This window comes from Berghia stephanieae, chromosome 3 (genome assembly GCF_034508935.2).
Source record: "Berghia stephanieae isolate SIO BIC M18660-M18661 chromosome 3, UCSD_Bste_1.3, whole genome shotgun sequence".
Lineage (NCBI taxonomy): Eukaryota > Metazoa > Mollusca > Gastropoda > Nudibranchia > Aeolidiidae > Berghia > Berghia stephanieae.
The window spans coordinates 75,253,702-75,271,740 of NC_088362.1; the positions used below are offsets into that span (position 1 = coordinate 75,253,702).

At 36.3% G+C, this 18,039-nt stretch overlaps 1 protein-coding gene across 1 annotated transcript in view; it reads right to left on the reverse strand.

Annotated features, from left to right (window-relative positions):
* Positions 1-16,969, reverse strand: part of LOC144968441 (protein kinase C-binding protein NELL1-like) — a 234,137-nt gene extending 217,168 nt beyond the window's left edge. The window contains exon 1 of the mRNA XM_078906816.1: positions 16,421-16,969. The gene's annotated coding sequence lies outside the window, so the exon portion shown is untranslated. The remainder of the gene's footprint in view (positions 1-16,420) is intronic.
* Between the last annotated feature and the right edge of the window lie 1,070 nt (positions 16,970-18,039).

Here is an 18,039-nt window from a genome sequence, read left to right on the forward strand (position 1 = left end):
TTGTGTGGTCTTCAGTAAGTCATCTCGTCCTTTATCAATTGACCGCGCAGTACAAATTTCCATTTGAATAAACCAAAAAAGAGAAATTTCCCATTGGGAGTGAATAAAGGGATTTTTTAAAAATAATTTAAAGCAACACACCAAAATGCTAGGTCGTTAGATCGATATAAATTGAAATTTTTGAATGGATCGCCGAGTAAGCAAAACCCATTCAAAGACGTAATGTTTTGGATTGTAAAGAGAAGTTGTATTTGGTGAATGTGTGTATGAGATATATAGAGGAGAGACAGAGGGAGAGTAGGAGAGGAGAGTGGAATAGAATATGAACTATATATACAAATTGTGGGTGCTAAATAGAGAGATAGAGAGGGGTGAGAGAGAGAGAGAGAGAGAGAGAGAGAGAGAGAGAGAGAGAGAGAGAGAGAGAGTGTGTGTGTTGTCAAAGAAAAGGTGGGATAGACAAACCAAGATTTCAGAAAACATTTTGGCACAGATAAAATACAACATGTGTAAACTCTCCAAAGAACTTAGAATTTGGCAGCTCGTGCATTGAGTAAAAAATACACAAAATCAAGAGGGAAAATCGGTTAGGCCTGATTATGTCTTATTTTCCAATTTTAGTATTTTTAAATAATCAATTATGTCATTACATCTGCTTGTATCGTGAACCAGGCCAGATATGCCGGCCAGGTCAAATACGTGTGTAAACTCTCTCGGGGACTAATAATTTGCCAGCTCATGCATTGACTTTAAAATACACAAAATCAATAGGGGGAATCTTTCTCTGTTTAGGACAGACTCCTGCCTTCTTATTTGACCTTTTTTTAAAATCAACAGTATTTTCATTATATCATTGTGACATGGACCGAACAGATAAGCTGGGCACAGCACATTAAATAAATTAGAATTTCTTCGATTCCGAGACATGATTACTTTAATACATTTGCACCATCATGACCTGTCCATGAACCCCTCAAAAGCACAAACGGAACCTGACAAATTAATGGGGGTTAAATTTGGCCAGAGAAATTTTAATTTGAATATCAATCGACTGAAATGGTCCATAATTTGTCCACTCTCAAACCCGAGACTTCCAAGTCGTGTGAGTTTTGAAACTTTTAGAGCAGTTAGGGGTAATTTTAATGGATTAATATTTAATTCAAAGGAAAAGTTTTCTGGCCAAAATGACAAAATGAGTTTTGTCAGACTGTGGTAACTTCATGTACAAGTCATAATGCTATAGAATGTCTTGCACTGAAAGGACATTTTTCTCATCTAGGCCAAAAAACTTTTCATTCAAATACCGATCGATTAGAACGACTCCAACCTGGCAAACCGTCTCCAACCTGAAAATTCATTAAAATAATAGGTTTTACACTTATTAAAAGCTGAAAAGACGGTGGGGATCACCATAACCCTCTCTTTATCATCCACAGGAAAATCATCACATTCGTTACGATGAAACTATCACTGTACATCACAAATTTAAACAACTTTTCGTTGTTATAGCTCCAAACACTTAACACTGTGTTGTAGAGCTCAATTTGCTGACCAATACTATGTATAGAATGTACTTGTTAATTATCTGTTTGAATAGTAAAAATTTATTTTTGTTGTGGATGGGCGTGAAGTTTTTGGGGGAAATTCTAAAATTGGCTGGTAAAGAGACAGTCAATCAAATGGTATTCCACATAAACGTTTTCTGGCCAAATATTTTTTTTAAAGTGTTTTTGGCTGAGTACGTCAGTTCAATGAATGAGATCGGGGCTCACTGCCATTGTGTTAAACCATGCATGCCTATCGAGGTAATCTTAAATTTATTGATGAAATGTTGAGTTTGTAACTTTTTGTGGAACCAGAGACGCCAAGCAAAGATCGATGTGTTTCATGTTTTAAACATTCGAGTTTTAATCAATTGGGGAGATCTATTGACCAGTTTCGGGATAGGTTGCTTTAAGTAACGCCTTGGAATGTGGCCACTGTGTGCCCAAAGTATTGTATACAAAGAGCGGTTTACGCTATAGTTTAACATCTTCATCATCATCATCATCATCATCATCATCATCATCATCATTATCATCATTATCATCGTCGTCACCGCCGTCGTCATCATCCTCATCATCATCACCACTATCATCATTATTATTATTATTATTATTATCATCACCGCAATCATCATCATTATTATTATTATTATTATTATTATTATTATTATTATTATTATTATTATTATTATTATATATTATTATTATTATTTTATTGTTATTGTATTGTTATAAATGTGTAACCAAATGACAAATTGCCACTTTTTTGGGGACAATAAAGCTATAATTATTATTATTATTATTATTATTATTATTATATTATTATTATTATTATTATTATTATTATTATTATTATTATTATTATTATTATTATTATTATTATTATTATTATTATTATTATTACTATTATCATCATCATCATCATCATCATCATCATCATCATCATCATTATTATTACCATTGCTCTCATCCATGATATGAGAGGATCATGTGAGCTCAATTTCAAGCATTCTTGCTTGACAGCCAAAGTGCACTCAGATTTTTCTAACCCCCATCCATGTCCACCCAGAACTGATTTGAAGTTAGATTTCGTAGATCTGGCGGAAAGTACTCTGATAGACATTAGCGTCCGACACGAAGGGTAGTAACCAATTGCTATTGGTCGTTTACCGCTATGGAATAGGAGATAAACTCCGGTTCGATGGGTCTCATTGCTCTGAAGTATAAACATTTAATACATTAGTCACGTGCGCCATATGGTGAATATAAACCATAACGTAACGAAGTATGACCGGAGGAAAATAGAATTAAAAAGCACTTGAGGATCTCATCGTAAAATAAATTATGTCAAGAGTAACATTTAATTTTGTTGATGCATCCGGTTGTTCAATGATACGAGTCTTTGTCTTTGAACACTCCAATTCCTTTTCCGAGGAATAAAACATCCTGTTGTAATATATTGAGTTGTTTCCCTTCATTCATACTTGGTGTCGGAAATGGGTTCTCTTTAAAGACAGAAGATGACATTGAGTGGAGGCCTTGAAAGAGAAAGAGAGAGAGAGGGGGGGGGGATGTTGGTAAGGAGGGAGGGACGAGGAGGAATGGAAGGGGGGGTGAGAAGGAGGATTGGGGGATGAGGAGGAGGAGTGGGGGTGAAAAAAGAAGAGGAGGAGGAGGAGTGGGGAATGAGAAGGAGATGTGGCGGTATGAAGAGGAATGGTGGAGATGAGGAAGAGTGGGGTGGGGGAGGTGAAGAGGAGGTGGGGTATGAGGAGAAGTGGGGGATGGGGAGGAGTAGGGGATGAGGAGGAGCAAAAGGAGGAAAGAAAGAGACAACGTACTTGACGATAGAAAATGAGACAAGGGATAGGGGTTAGAAATATGGTAGAGGGACTGAAAGAAAGATAAAAAGAGAGAGCGGAGAGAGAAAGAGAGAGAGTGAGAGAGAGAGAGAGAGAGAGAGAGATGGGGGGGGGGGGGTAGAGGGGGAGAAAAGAGGGAGAGATGGAGAGAAATGCAATGTAAATGTTCTGTAAGAAAGTAATAACAAGGATGCAAAGACATGGACACATAATGGCAAAGGCCTCTTAGAATACTTTATTTTATTTCAACAGGAACGACCAATGCATCTGTTGGACAGGACATGAGTTTAAACACGGTGGGAATACAGGATATGAATTCCAGTAAAGTTAGATACTTTACACATAATGAAATTGTGTCTCAGTTCCGTTAAATAGAAACACGCGGTTATAGTGTAGTTCGTTTACATAAAAGTCTAGGATCGTCATTTCATCTATTCCTGATCAATTATCAATAATTTCCTTTTATAATAATTTCTGTTCAAAACGGCAAAAGCTTAGCTGTCTAGCGGTAGATGTTGAGTTGCGTATCTTGAACTTAAATTTTATCATTATTATTAATATCATTATCATCACCACCCATCATCATCAATGTCATTATCCCCCTTTAGTAGTAGTAGTAGTAGTAGTAGTAGTAGTAGTAGTAGTAGTAGTAGTAGTAGTAGTAGTAGTAGTAGTAGTAGTAGTAGTAGTAGTAGTAGTAGTAGTAGTCGTAGTAGTCGTAGTAGTCGTAGTAGTAGTAGTAGTAGTAGTAGTAGTAGTAGTAGTAGTAGTAGTAGTAGTAGTAGTAGTAGTAGTTGTTGTTCTTGTTGTTGTTCTAGTTGTTGTTCTTGTTATAGTCATGGTGGTCGGCACACATAACTAGATTGATGGGTGGTATTATTGGCGGGATTAGAATCTCGTCGTATCTAATATTAAGTGTGCAACTATTTTTTTAAAATCACTATCATTAATTAATGTATCTTGTCCCAGCCACGCTGCAGGAACCGGGGCGAACCTTATCAGTCATTCGCATTCGTGAAATCATTTACAAAGGGTTCAGTGCATACAGGACAATAGAAAGTTATCTCAGGATCTAAATGGAAAGATTGATATCGCTTCGACTAGATTTTACGACTCTGCAGAACGATTCCAAAAACCCACGGTAACCTTATTCGGCCTTTACGAGTCAATCTGAAACATTCGTTGACAGTGACGGCGCGTGCACTGGGAATTGTAGAGCTTTGATCTCCTCGAGAGAGAATTTTGAATTTATCGTTTTAATGCATGTAAAATATTTCTTTTATATTAAGAACTAAATATGCTGGATACTTACTGCAGGAGATTGGTAGAGGTGGAGAGTAGGACGGATGAGGGAGTAGGGTATGAAAAAAAAAGAGAGAAAGAGAGAGAGAGAGAGAGAGAGAGAGAGAGAGAGAGAGAAAGAGAGAGAAAGAGAGAGAAAGAGAGAGAGAGAGAGAGAGAGAGAGAGAGAGAGAGAGAGAGAGAGAGAGCACAGCCGGGAAGAAAAAGTAATTTGCCCTTAAAATATTTCTTTAAAATATAGAGAAAGAAAAGGGCAGAGAAAGGAGGAGAGAGAATGAGGGAGGGGGAGAGATAGGGGGAAGTGGTGAATCATTTCATTGAATGCTTAACAGTTTCAAAATATTTGTAGCTCTTTTAAGAAATTTAGTTATGCAAACAGTTATCGGTTGAAATCACAAAAATTATTACAATTCATTTCGTTTTCAGTTCAGTCTTGTCGCCCTTTTCAGCTTTCCTGGATACGGTTACTGATAATGATCACACGCACACTTTTTTGTCATTACTAACAAAAATGTGTTCACCTTAAAGGCACATTAATTTTTTAGATCTTATTGATGACAACAAATCGCTTATCAGATATGCAACACCTCGCATCGAAACAGTATCAAAATCAGATTATAAAGTAAAAATGACGGGGAAAAAAGTGAAATTATAGTTTATTTTTATAATGCATTTCCTCTGTTTACATAAAGAGCGAGAGTAAAACATTGATTTGTAATATTCACCAGACGACATTTTCTAGGGATAAAAGAAAACGAGCAATTATATAGAGCTAAATGCGCTCAAATGGCTTTACAAGGGACCCCAACGCAGTTAACACGTGGAACGACACATTACGCTTATACTATTGATTTTATGTGTTTAAGTAAAACACTCACAACATCCGGCATCCGGATGTGACATACCACAACAAACTATGTGTAACCTTGAATGTTTACAATATTACTGATATAACTCAGAGACAAATAATCACCAAAATGGCTGTAAAAAAACAATAACAAAGAGCTGAATGCCTTCAATTTCGTTCCTTCTATAAAGCATTGTCAAATATTTTTTTTTCGGCAGAAACAACGCTGTACCGGTCAGGTGCTCATTTTACTCCCGAATGCGGTAAGAGAATGTGAACAGAGAGGACTGAGCGGTCCAAAGCGAGTCTCGAACCAGTCCGAAAGCGAGTGTCATACTGTCAGACCACAAAGCCACAACTGGTAGACACTTACGACACTTCCTTGCGAGAAACAGTAAGACCTACAATATTATGTGGTCAACCCATTCTTGTTATTATAAAATCATATTTGTAAACACTCACCTTAAAAGGCGCAATGGTGATGATGGAGGAGGAGGAGGAGGAGAAGGAGGAGGAGGAGGAGGAGGAGGAGGAGGAGGAGGAGGAGGAGGAGGAGGAGAAGGAAGAGGAGGAGGAGAAGGAAGAGGAGGAGGAGAAGCAAGAGGAAGAGGAGGAGGAAGAGAAGGAGGAGGAGGAAGAGCAGGAGCAGGGGGAGGAGGAGGAGGAGGAGGAGGAAGAGAAGAAAGAGAGAAGAAGAAGAAGAAGAAAAGGAAAAGAAGAAGAGAAGAAGAAGAAGAAGAGAGAAGAAGGAAGAGAAGAAGAAGAAGAAGAAGAGAGAAGAAGAAGAAGAAGAAGAAGAAGAAGAAGAAGAAGAAGAAGAAGAAGAGAAGAAGAAGAGAAGAAGAAGAAGAAGAGAAGAAGAGAAGAAGAAGAAGAAGAAGAAGAAGAAGAAGAAGAAGAAGAAGAAGAAGAAGAAGAAGAAGAAGAAGAAGAAGAAGAAGAAGAAGAAGAGAAGAGAAGAAGAAGAAGAGAGAAGAAGAAGAAGAAGAAGAAGAAGAAGAAGAAGAGAAGAAGAAGAAGAAGAAGAAGAAGAAGAAGAAGAAGAAGAAGAAGAAGAAGAAGAAAGAAGAGAAGAGAAGAAGAAGAAGAAGAAGAAGAAGAAGAAGAAGAAGAAGAAGAAGAAGAAGAAGAAGAAGAAGAAAGAAGAAGAAGAAGAAGAAGAAGAAGAAGAGAAGAAGAGAAGAAAGAAGAAGAAAGAGAAGAAGAAGAAGAAGAGAAGAAGAAGAAGAAGAAGAAGAAGAAGAAGAAGAAGAAGAAGAAGAAGAAAGAAGAAGAAGAAGAAGAAGAAGAGAGAAGAAGAAGAAGAAGAAGAAGAAGAAAGAAGAGAGAAGAAGAAGAAGAAGAAGAAGAAGAAGAAGAAAGAAGAAGAGAAAGAAGAAGAAGAAGAAGAAGAAAAAGAAGAAGAAGAAGAAGAAGAAGAAGAAGAAGAAGAAGAAGAAGAAGAAGAAGAAGAAGAAGAAGAAGAAGAAGAGAAGAAGAAGAAGAAGAAGAAGAAAGAAGAAGAAGAAGAAGAGAAGAAGAAGAAAGAAGAAGAAGAAGAAGAAGAAGAAGAAGAAGAAGAGAAGAAGAAGAAGAAGAAGAAGAAGAAGAAGAAGAGAAGAAGAAGAAGAAGAGAAGAAGAAGAAGAAGAGAGAAGAAGAAGAAGAAGAAGAAGGAAGAAGAAGAAGAAAAGAAGAAGAAGAAGAAGAAGAAGAAGAAGAAAGAAGAAAGAAAGAGAAGAAGAAGAAGAAGAGAAAGAAGAAGAAGAAAGAAGAAGAAGAAGAAGAAGAAGAAGAAGAAGAAGAAGAGAGAAGAAGAAGAAGAAGAAAGAAGAAGAAGAAAGAAGAAGAAGAAGAAAGAAGAAGAAGAAGAAGAAGAAGAAGAAGAAGAAGAAGAAGAAGAAGAAGAAGAAGAAGAGAAGAAGAAGAAGAAGAAGAAGAAAGAAGAAGAAGAAGAAGAAGAAGAAGAAGAAGAAGAAGAAGAAGAAGAAGAAGAAGAAGAAGGAAGAAGAAGAAGAAGAAAAGAAGAAGAGAAGAAGAAGAAGAAGAAGAAAGAAGGAAGAAGAAGAAGAAGAAGAAGGAAGAAGAAGAAGAAGAAGAAGAAGAGAAGAAGAAGGAAGAAGAAGAAGAAGAAGAGAAGAAGAAGAAGAAGAAGAAGAGAAGAAGAAGAAGAAGAAGAAGAAGAGAAGAAGAAGAAGAAGAAGAGAGAAGAAGGAAGAAGAATGGAACCTAGGAAGACAGAGAAAATATGAAAAGAAGTGAAGAAAGAAGATGACAGCGACGAGCAAATTAAGTAAAAACGGCGTAATCACGTTAATTTGGATAACAATGAAAGCTAAGTGATTTCTTTGATACAAAATTAAGGAACACATTTATACTTAACAGAAATATTTTACTTAAAACTCCAGATATCCATAAATGTGTAAACATGGCCATCAGCAATAGATTCATAAACCAAGGATATATTCACCAATCGTTCTTTTTGCGTGCAAAACTGTGTATTACATAAAAATCTCTTTAAGTCAAGATAGTTGTGGAACTAACGATGTGTCAGTGCTTCTGTCCGTTCGCGACGCTCCTACGTGCACAGTGTATTACTACGCCAAAAAGCAGCGTGCAACAGAAATGAATAATGTTCATTCAAAGTGCATCTTCAATTTTATAGCTGCTGTTCCCTTCGGCATGCCAAGAGGTCTTATGTCAAATCGTCAAAGAAACCACCGGTTTGATACTTTTTTGAAAAAGTTGTGGCATAAATCTAACGATGTAGGGAGTAAAACTTGTTATGTCAAAAGTATTTAGTGTTTTAATACATTATTTTATTTTCATTTCAGTGTATAGACGGTCTACGCAATTTATATAAAATGTTTTCATCTCCTCTTTTTAACGAAAAATTAATAATAATGATAAAAACTTTTTAGATATCATTAATATGTTATATAATTATAAGAAGAAGTATCGAGTGCGACTGTGTTCATTGAAAAGTAGAGACAGTTCCAGTCGAGTGACCTTTATTTTGCATGCCTTCAATAGGAAGGGGTTTTATTTTTATTTTTTATGAAGTATTTGTGTAAGCTATTATATTATTACATATTATCTAGTAAAATTCATGTTTTTCATGGCTGCCTTATTGACGATTTTTGAATGGCGTTTATGTTGTACTTTCTCAACCGTTCATAATGTATCCTAAGCCGTATCTATCAGGTGTACAAACATTATTATCATTTGCAACATATATCAATCCAAAAATAAAAATACATATCCCTCTGTTATCCTGTCAGATTGAAGCGACTGACTGATTTACCCCGCGCAATATCCACTAAACTTGATCAAAAGCGCTTTACAAGAGGTCCCTCGTCAATAGTAATAAACTTAACATATTCTAAGACGAGACATGACGCGAAATTACAATGTTTTCCCGAGATATAAACAGCCATTTTTTTAAAAACACAACAAAATACGAACAAAGGACTCAACTATACGCCGCTCAGAGCTCGAATCGAACAATGGACTTTCCGATCCGAAGATAGACCGGTGTCATACCACAAGACCACCTAGCTGTATGGCGGAACATTAATGTGAGTGGAAGTGATGGATTGTTATGAATCATCACAGCGAGACCCAGACCCAGATCGAAGCGACCCGTCAACCTCCAGAAAATCGATATTTTTTATTCTTTTCCACAAAGAAAAAGAAAACAACAGAAAATTATAATGAAAAAAATGAGCAGAGCTGTCTTGATTACTACCTTTGGATCGGAGATTTCCATCTTTGTGTTAGCGCCAGTGCTGCGTTATCCTATTCTCTGACTAAATGCTTTTTTTTTTTTTTTTTGTTAAATCAGTTCAGACAGAAAATTTATACTTCAACTATTGATCGATCAAAATGTCCTTCAACCCGTTAAATAAGAATCAAATCCGACACTTCCTAAAAGTCTGAGACTTGAGACTTTTGGATAAGCAAGGGGGTCATTTAAATCGATCTATATTTGAAGATATTTTTTCTTGGCCAAAAACGAAATAAAAAAATGTTTTGGCAGAGTGCGACGTGTTCCGTCTTGGAAATGTTGTCATTTGTATAATGAAAACTTTAACGGCCAAATTCATTTTTGATTCTTCAATTTTCCATGATTCATTCAATTAATAACTACAGATTGAAATGTTTTCACTAAGAAAGCAGTGACACAGCACGTTCAAATCCCAAGAAACGTCGCTGTTCCTACTCTCTTAGACCGAGAATAAAATGTTTAAAACACTTTAATATTCTTGGAATTTTATACAACTATCTAGTTTATATATTATCAAAATTATGATACGACGGCCGCTTTATGTTGATTGATACTAAATATTGATCAAAAATGAGTAAAACAGTTTCAAAAATAATAAAATGCTTCGTTCGAAACGCTTCGAGCCCAAATTCATTCTTCAGCTATCAAAAAAGAAAAGCAATTCAATCGGCAATACGTGACGTAAAATCCAGGGACGGAATAAAGGGTCTCTCTATAGCTAGTTCAGCTTGCGGATACGTGACTTTAATTGAACTAATGCTAACGTCCCGCCACTGTGCCTTTGAATAAGATTTTTTTTAACAAACATAACACTACTCGAATAATTTTGAATCAGTACATTATGTTTATGTTTTGCATCCCAAAATGGCCTTCGTCAACACAAACGTCTGTGTGTAACTTAAATGTTATTGGTGAGAATTGGTAAGAAATGGTCACCTCTTAAATTGTCTTAATAACGACAGCAAACATTTGAGTGACGTTAACTACACGTCCTCAACAAGCTGAGATAAATATCCTCTCCCAACTGGTTCAAAAAAATGGTGTCAGATAACAAGCCAAGGCCATGGAAGATACGGTTGGATGGGAAAATTGGATATGAATAAAATTGAGAATGAAATTCACATTTCAGCAGATAAACATCAGTCACTCCAATAAACACATAGAAGAAACTTAAAGCCGTCTCAAGTCACTCCAATAAACACAAATAGAAAAAAAATAAAACCGTCTAAAAGCCGTTTTATGTCGGGGCGAACCAGATTTTTTTTTTAAATATTTAAAACTTGAGCTTATATTATATTATATTATATTATATTATATTATATTATATTATATTATATTATATTATATTATATAAATGTGCTCAAAGCCCTTCATAAGTGGTCCCAAGCCAATAGCAGCACTTAATATGTTTGGACAAGGCAGGACACTGACACTGCAAGGCGCTAATACAATACTTTCCAGCAGAGAAACTGCTATTCCTAGCCAGGATGAATACAGGGAATGTTATTTTATCTTATTGAGTTGATATTTCAAATCACAATTTCTTGAAAAATTAACACCCAGTCAGTTCTGTTGTTTTGCACAGGAAGCACATAATATTTCTATAATATAATTTTCCCCTGTTGCCGTACACACACACACACACACACACACACACACACACACACACACACACACCAATGTAATTATAAACGTTTTGAATACACGTGTCTGTAACACATAATACACACGAATTTGTTATGCTGCTTTATGAATGGAGGCCGGCACAGTGCATACTGGCACATTGTAATATCATAATTACGCCTTTAATAAGAGATTCCTTTATAGAAATCGTCTTCCCTCTACATTCAAGGTATATGAACATGTCAGCAAAGAGCGATTTATGTTGATCGGCGCGAAAATGGCAAATGGCAGAGATAGGAATGAAAACAAGGTGTCGGGAATCACAAAGCTAGTCACTTTTCTGACGGCTATCAAAGACAATTTGTGTCCCACTCTCTCAAATCGGTGTTATGTCTGTTTACATCCATTAACTGGGGGTCCCGATAGCAAAGTTGGTAGAGAACTCGCTTCAAACGCAAAGGACCCTGATCGATCCCGGTCACGATGCAGTTTGTTTTGTTTTTAATCTGACTCCCGTGTCCAACCATAAGTGATTGGGTGGCTGGGTTCAGTTAGATCTGGCGGAAAGTACTTTGCTATAGACTTGCATGATATCCAATTGATAGCAAACAATTGCTATTATCCGTTTTACGCTATAAAAACCGGGGTAAACTTGATAAACTCCATGGGCTCTCATGGCTCTAAAGAACATCAGATAACCGAATATTGGAAAAATAGTCAAAATTATTAGAATTACAACTTCAATTTTTTTCCTCCACGGGGGATATCAATTCTAGTAAAATTTCATGATTTAGATCTACAGAGATTTAGATTTCGTTAATTTACATTATCTGGACACGCCGCCATATTACAGAACTGAGACTGCGGGTCACAGTTTATCTGGTGGCACCAACAGCCTTGCGAACAGAACTTAATTAACAAGATGGCTAAATATTTTCTATAGCCTACACAATAACTATCTATTGGATTGGTTTTAAGATTTTTATTATATAGCAGATGCAAATTTTAAAAACCGATTGTGATTCAATCTTTCTTTTTTTTTTTTTTTTTTTTTTTTGTTTGTTTGTTTCTGCTTTATTTTCGTGTCTTATCATTTTCTTGATATTGTAAAACGCGCTATAAAAATTTGCCTCCTATCTAGAAATTACCTGGGTGGTTCCGACTGCGGCTCGATATTTTCTTTAAAATGACCACACAAAACAAGGCGACGATTTCCAAAAGAAAGTGTATATTGAGTTGTATCCAAACGTTACAACTATTAGAATAATTTTTACCTTGAGCAATACTAACAACTCACTTTTCATTTTCTTTCGGGGATTGTCGCCTTGTATTGTGGCGCAACTTTAAGGGAAATGGCAGGCTATAAGTTAACGAAGGCTACATTTCCAACACCCTGCTGACTGAATAGTGTATACCCAAAGTAGTCTTTCAGAGCCATTAGGACAATGGAGCCTGGGTTTTATCCCGGTTTCTATAGCGTGAAACGGACAGTTGCAAATGCTTACTTACTACCCTTTGGATAGGATACAGAGTACTTTCCGTCAGATCTGAGAGACCCAGCTACTCAAATCACTGCTGGTTGGACAGGCAGGGGGTCAGAAAAAAATCTCAACCTCACCCTGGATCGATTTCGGTCCCTTTACACGTGAGACGAGTCCTCTATCAACTGAGCTATTTGTATCCCCTCAAGTTTGTACCCTAACCTATAATAACTTAATTGCTTAATTTCTGAATATAATTACTGGATTTCATTTTTACTCTCCGAATTTAACCGTAACCATCATCAACTTATAGCCTGACACTGACCAAAAAATGACGTCAAAAGACAAGTCTTTGGCCGCAAAAGAAAACAAATCGTGAGTTGTATTCAATAGTTCAACCAATGGGACCACTTGTTTCCTTGATCTCTACTATCAACAACTCTGGACGATGCACAAACCTAAATAAATGACGTCAAACTGTAAGTCTTAGAGGGTTCTAGTGTCAGGCTATAAGTTAACGATGGCTACGATTTAACACGATTTGAATGGCTTTGAGTCACTCACGAAAACACTTATAATTAAAAATTTAAGAATATTCGTCAAATCTCGGTACAACACATGCATTCTCGTCATTCCTCGTGGTCTAGCAGTCTCACCACCTTGCATGATTCCAGATAGAATCAGCACTCACCTTGTCTCCTCGCATCATCATTTAAGTTATCTACCTGTGTCGTGTATTTAACACGGTGGCAGCGTAACCCGCCCAACGTTGTAATAGCCGTGTTGAATAAAGTATGCATGATAATAAATGTGTGCATCGGTATTCAAAATGGTATTTAAAACGTGTGCAACTTATAGATTTTTAAGAATTCTTATCCGTAAATGAAGCATGTCATAATATTCTAATGATTATTGCCCGAAGCTAGGAATGTCGGAGAGAAAGAAAGGGAGAATTTTCTGAAGCTTAGGCTTCTCAAAAGAAAAAAAATATGTTCGGATAGCTCGGGTGATAGAGCACTTGCTTCATATGCAAAGGGACCAAAATCGATTCCTGGTGAAGTCGATATTTTTTTCGAACACCCCCCCCCCCCCCCCCCCCTGTCCCACAAGAGTGATTGGGAAGCTGGGTTTCTAAGATCTGGCAAAAAAAAAAACAAGTGAATTTCTTTTTATCTAAACGCAAAGCATCACTTAACTAATCTCAATGAGTGGGGGGACAAAAATTGAGTTTTTATATAGCGTTAGCGTAATATCCACTAAATGTGAACAAAGCGCTTTACAAGGGGTCCCTAGCCAACAACAACACTTAACATGAATGACGAGACATGACGCCTGTTAGGCGATATTACATTTTTTTTTCCGACAGAGACAACGCTGTTAACGGCCAGGTACTAATTTACACCTAAACACGGTGAGAGAATGCGAGTTAAGAGCTAATTCCAAGGACTCAACTATGCACCCTCAGCGCGGGATTCTTCTTCTTCTTCTTCTTCCTTTGATTGCCCATAATCAATTGGTTGATTATTATGGCAAGTATGAAACTGATTCGAACCTAGGACCCTCGATTCGAAGGCGAGTGTCAAACCACAAGACCACTTAGCCGCACAAGGCTACCGGCCCTTGATTTAAATGTATAATGGGACATCTGCAATAGGCTACCTCCATTACTGTCCATGTTAAGAAACGTGAAACTAATGGTAATCTGAATACTTATCATTGCCAACCTATTACGTAATTGGTACATAGCTACACACAATTAAGTATGCAATCCAGCCACTTTGTATGTGTACTGAGTAGATATCCATTAACAACAATATCATTGTCACCAGTAGTAACAACAATTTACCTAACACACAAAACAACAATATCATGTTTTGAGATCTTAGCCAGGACAGAGAGTGTATTGAGTTCATTAATTTGACGATGCGACCACGGCAGAGTTTCTTCCAATAAGAGACCCTTTCGTGCATCTAAACCCAAAAAAAAAAAAAATAAAAAGAAAGAAAAGGGAAAAAAGAAAGAACGAATAAAAAAAAAGGAGAAAGAAAAAGAAACAAAACAATTATTATCACAATATCATCAATAGATTATTACCACGCCACCCGTTTAGAGTTAAATATACAGAATCAATTTAATCTTTTGATCAAAATGCAAATTCGTATCATAATAGGTATATGACCATTAATTATTTCAAAAAGGTATTAAGATATAATATTTTGGGGTGAATCAAAAGCCAAACCTGTCGTTAATTTCCAAGTTATAAAGCTCAGAAATTTGGAACGTTAGTCTTTGGTTGGTAGAGAAATTAATAAATTATGTTCATTCTTCTCAATAAATAATAGGTAGGCAACGTTTTAGATTTTCGATTAGGGATTTAGTTTTTAGCACTCATTCATCCCGGCATGTCACATATCAGATCACACATTTTATACTGATGTACTCCGGAAAAAAAAAACTTTTAAAAAATGGCCAGAAAAATCGTCCAGACATCATTTGATAAAATTACCCTGATCTTGTCAAAACTCTCAAACCTGGGACTTCCTAGAAGTCCTAGACTTGATGGATTTTGACAAATAGCCACAAGTTTGAGAGTTTTTGACAAGATAAGCCTCACTGTGATCGATCGATATTTGAAGGACGAGTTTTCTGGCCAATTTTTTTTAATGGGTTTTTTTTTTTCCCCAGAGTGCGGGAATATATAAATTTGAGATTTTTTTCTTCTTAAATGCTGACGTCTTAAATTTTAGAATCAATGAATCGATTTCATCAATAATTGTTAATTCAGCCCTTACAATCAGATTCAATCTACCATCGATCTTGTATGGGTTCTGTGAAATTCCAGCTATAAAAAGCACTCTTCATAGAAAATCAATCAATAACTGTCATTCCCTAACGCTGATGCTATAAATTAAAACGCAAGTGTTTTTATTATAAAAATATTTTTTAATTTTAAAAATTTTTTTTTTTTTTTTTTTTTTGCTATTTCACAGATTTATCGTCTGTAGTCGGGGTTTGATGAGTCTAAAAATCCCAAAGAGATCACTGATTTCAACAATAGAATAGTAACAGCGATGCTAATAGGGATTTCATTGAGATCGCAATCACATCGCTGTTTTGCTTACATATTACGGACAACGGTTAGGTCCGAGCTTCTTATGACCATATATATTTAAATAGCGAGAGAAACTCAGACTGGAAATTAAGTCTCGTTACTAAAGAGTTAACGAGGCTGTTTTTCCGCAAGTTCCCAGCACAGACTTCGCTTTGTTATTTAATTTAATTATCTTTTTATTTTTATTATAGATTATTATATTATTTATATCAATATAACGGATGGGGGGTTCGGGCTTTTCCAATTGGACTTTTGGCCTGCACTGCTAGGAACTTGTGGAAAGACTCCCGTTAACGACTTATAATTTAATAGCGATCTATGGAAATGGGAGATCTCAGTTTAAAAGTCCGTCTCCGTTAGAAATATAAGGGACACACAATATCTGGATGAATCGAGGAGGGAGAGGGGGGGGGGGTAATATCTATATACCATTGGTGACAAAGTTATTTATAACAGCCCGAAACGAAATGCGATCGGCAATAGTTTAATTGGTTTTAAAAGATAACGCACACGTTTTGTAAAAAAAAAATAATTGAATAAACCTAGAGTTTAAATGTTACACGCCTCATAAAAAGTACAGACAATATACAACTGTCTATTAATCTTCCATAATCAGTCCATAATACTAGATAGTCAAACAATAACTACCTATGTCGAAAAGCACAAGAAAAGGAAAAGAAATAAAAATGAATATATATATATATATATATATATATATATATATATATATATATATAGGTACATACTCGTATATATATATATATATATATATATATATATATATATATATATATATATATATATAAGTCTTTTAAAATATACACAACATCAGAATCTATTCATAAATTAACAACTAAATTATCTAATGGCCAAAACGTACTTACATTACAAGAAACAAATCCTTTAATTTAAGACGGCTCAGTTGGCAAACTCACAAAGTCCGATGAATAATATTGCAAAATAAGTTTATTGATAAATCAAACACACGAGAAGATATTCGAATATCAGAATATTTGAATCAATCCAAGTTTTAATCCATTGAATCAAGACGCGGTTAAGAGAATCAGAAATTTATCTTAAAAATTATTATTTCAATCAGCGTTGACGTGTAATTCTATCAAATTTTACTGTAACGATCAAAACGAGTGGATCAGAAAATAAAAATCACCAATGAAAATGATCACAACACATTAGAAAAAAATTAGTGAGAAGACGATTGGCAGTTAACAACAACCAGCTCGTGGCCCAGAATAGAATGAACTGATTTTAAAGATGACAATGAGGATGATGATGATAATAATGATCACTATGATAATAACATCACAAAGTGCGGCATTGATAGGATCCTTCACACCTCGCTGATTCCACTCTGCCACCCAGACTAACCCCAGTCGGTTGGTTGGCCGTCGTCGTCGTCGTAGTCGTCGCGGACTGGACCGAGATCGCGGAGGAGTTCATCCATCCGCCGTCGAGACAGACACCAATCGGCCCACTTGCTTGGCAAGTTGATGATATTAGCCTCGCACGGCGAGCACCACCACCACCACGTGTCTCGATGACTGAGTTTTAGTGTCTTGGGACGTGTGGGGAGACTCACCTCAACTCTCTCTCTCTCTTTCTCTCTCTCTCTCTCTCTCTCTCTCTCTCTCTCTCTCTCTCTCTCTCTCTCTCTCTCTCTCTCTCTCTCTCTCTCTCTCTCTCTCTCTCTCTCTCTCTCTCTCTCTCTCTTTCATTTTATTACCCCTCACTAGGATTATAATATATAGCTCTTTATTTACGGTCTCCTTGACTATAATATTGTCAAGTTATCTTTTTTGCGCCCGTCTGTGCCCCCGCCACCCACTAATCGCTCACCTTTCTTCTATTTCTATGTTTCTCAGAATCTACACGGATCTAACAGTCTATCTTCCACACTGAAATGTATCCATCTATCTATCAATTTATCTATCGATCTATTTATATTTCAGTCTACCTATCCATCCATCTATTTATCCATCTGTCTGTCTTTCTGTATCTATCCATCCATCTATTTATCAATCTGTCTATCTTCATTCATATCTATCAATCTGTCTGTCTGTCTGTCTGTCCATCTCTATTTCCCAGTCCTTCACTCCTTTCCACCTTTTTTTTTTTTTTGCCATCCGGGTTTATGAGTAATTCTCACTTAAATGGACTAACAAGGCTATAGATAGAATGCGCTTGGCCAAGGAGTTCACAACATTGCCATCCGGAAGTATAACGGACCAACACACAAACTCTGTGTAACCATGAACTTTTCTAGTCTGGTTAATACAGTTTAGTGAGAACAACTCACAAACGCGGATGGCAAAAACAATAACAAAGGCCTGAGTGACGTCATCTGCATACTATCTATAGATAGAATGCGCTTGGCCAAGGAGTTCACAACATTGCCATCCGGAAGTATAATGGACCAACACACAAACTCTGTGTAACCATGAACTTTTATAGTCTGGTTAATACAGTTTAGTGAGAACAACTCACA